The sequence below is a fragment of the Hydra viridissima genome, unplaced genomic scaffold (assembly GCF_058129835.1).
Source record: "Hydra viridissima isolate aposymbiotic clone 2 unplaced genomic scaffold, HvirCarnegie_v1 scaffold_11, whole genome shotgun sequence".
Taxonomy (NCBI): domain Eukaryota; kingdom Metazoa; phylum Cnidaria; class Hydrozoa; order Anthoathecata; family Hydridae; genus Hydra; species Hydra viridissima.
In genome coordinates this window covers 3,828,639-3,831,427 of record NW_028324310.1, presented here as the reverse complement: position 1 = coordinate 3,831,427, position 2,789 = coordinate 3,828,639, and positions in this window count along the sequence as shown.

Sequence of the window (2,789 nt, the reverse complement as noted above, 5' to 3'; positions counted from 1 at the left end):
TAAAAAAACTGAGGAAAACAATCAAGACATTGGCGTCCATGTTTTTGGATGTAAAAATAAGACCATCTACCCTTTGAGAATATCCAAACATATCGATCGAAAGCATCAAATCAATTTGCTGCTCATTTCAAACGAGGAGACGTCATATTACTGTTTGATTAAAAGTTTGAGTCGACTCATTTCCTTGCAAGCATCAGCACATCAGCACAAATCACATTACGGCTGAAATTGTTTGCAGGGAATGAGCAGCGAGCAAATGCTTCGACAAAACCATTTACAAACAAAAGCCGGTGACGTTTACTGGTCAAGCAAAACAGATGACATCGCCGAAATATTTGTGGAGAAATTGGAAGAAGACATCAAGGAGATTTACGAGATGACAAAATTTCCAAAAATGGTTATGAACGATGAGGATCGAAAAGATTTCAACTCGACAAAAGTGTGTCACATTTGCGAAGAAGATCTAGGAAATGACAAAGTGAGCAACCACTGCCACCTGACTGGAAAGTACAGAGGTGCTGCTCACAACAGTTACAACGCAAAATATAAAATTCCAAAATTCTTTCTTGTTGTTTTTCACAATTTATCTGGTTACAACAGCCACTTGTTCATCAAGAAATTATCAGGTGGAAAATTAACCTGCATCCCCAGCAATGAGGAGAATTATATCAGCTTTTCAAAAGAAATTGGAAAATGGAAAAGAGGGTAAGATGATTGAGGTGAAGCGAGAATTGAGATTTATCGACAGTTTCAGATTCATGGTTTCCAGTTTAGACGCCTTGTCCAAAAATCTGACACCATATCAATGCAAGAACATTGGAAATTACTTTTCTGGAAAGCAGTTTGATTTGCTGCTCAGAAAAGAGGTGTACTCTTACAGTTTTCTGAGGCGCAATTGCCTCCCCAAGAGTCGTTCTTTTCAAAGCTCAACGACGAAGGAATAAGCGATGAAAATTATTCGCACGCCAAAGAAGTATGGGACAAGTTTCAGTGCAAAACGTTCAAAGATTATCACGACTTATACAACGTGTCCGACGTGCTAAGGATGGCTGATGTTTTTGAGAATTTCAGAGACGTTTGCATTAGCAATTACAAACTCGACCCTGCATGGTACTTTACGTCTCCTGGATTGGCATGGGACGCCGCGCTCAAGATAACCAAAATAAAATTGGAATTGTTGAGCGATTTGGCATGATATTGATGATCAAGAAAGGAATCCGAGGAGGAGTCAGCATGATTCCAAACCGATTGGGAAAATCAAACAACAAATACATGGGAGACTCGTTTGATCCGAGCAAAGAGTCGACCTACGTTCAGTACTTTGACGCCAACAACTGGTACGGCTGGGCGATGAGTAAACCTCTTCCCACGCACGGGTTTGAATGGATGAGTGAAAGCGAGCTCTCAGATTGGAAATCAATGCCGTTCCTTTTGGAAGTGGATTTGGATTATCCTGAAAGTCTGCATGACGAGCACAACAATTACCCTTTGGCGCCTGAGAGAATGACGATCAACAAAGTGAAAAAACTCGTGCCAAATTTGAACAACAAGAAGAATTATGTCCTTCACTGCGAGAATCTCAAGTTGTACGAGCGGCTGGGATAAAAAATTGCGAAGGTGCATAGAGGTTTAAAGTTTAAAGAGCGGGATTGGTTAAAAGAATACATCGATCTCAACACCAATTTAAGAACAAAAGCCGCAAATGACAAATACCGAATTGTTCATCAGCTTGAAAAGGATTTTTTCAAGATGATGAACAATTCGGTATTTGGAAAAATCATGGAAAATATCGAAAAACGAGTGAACGTGAGACTGTTGACCAAAAGAGAAGAAGTCGTGAAATTATCCTCAAACCCAATTACGACCGACACACGATATTCGATGAAAACTTGATTGCGGTTCACATGAAAAGAACAAAGCTGGTTTACGACAAGCCGATTTATTTGGGAATGTGCATCTTGGATTTGAGCAAAACTTTGATGTTTGAGTTTCATTATGATTAAATCAGGAAAATGTATTCGGATCGCGCAAAGTTGTTGCTGACGGACACGGACTCGTTGATTTATGAAATCAAGACGGACGATTTTTACAAAGACATTTCTGAAGATGTAGAGAGCAGATTCGACACGAGCGAATTTGAAAAAGTTTATCCCGCCGTTAAAAACGTTGGGTTCAAGGTTTGTGCAAACAAAAAGGTGGTCGGGATCTTTAAAGATGAGACCTCGGGAAAACAGATCGAGGAATTTGTTGGTCTCCGTTCAAAATTGTATTCGTACAAGCTCAATGAAATTGAATCTAAAAAATGCAAAGTGGTGAAAAAAAATGTGGTTAAAAAATGCATCACGCATGAGGATTACAAAAACTGTCTGGTAAGTAAAAAAGAAAAGGTAAGTAAAATGAGCATCATCAGGTCCAATTTACATGAAATTTACAGGGAAGAAATAAACAAAGTCGCACTGAGTGCAGATGATGTTAAAAGAATCATCTTGGAAGAAGGGATACACACGTTGGCTTACGGGCATACAGGAGGTTTTTTTAAAAACTAAAATAAAATGATCAATGTAGAAAGAATCATTTTGCCGAACAAGCTTCTGAAAAACTTTCAGCTGATGGAGGCAGCAAAAAAATTAAAAATTAAAAATTTCAAAGGCGTTTTTGTGAGAAACGAATTGCCAAAAAAGACAAGGAAAAAAGAATGCAGAATCGTCAACACAGGAGACTCCAGCACGAATGGGTTTTATTTGGGTGTGCTGGCGCAAAGACGGAGATAAAAAATACAGTTTTGACTC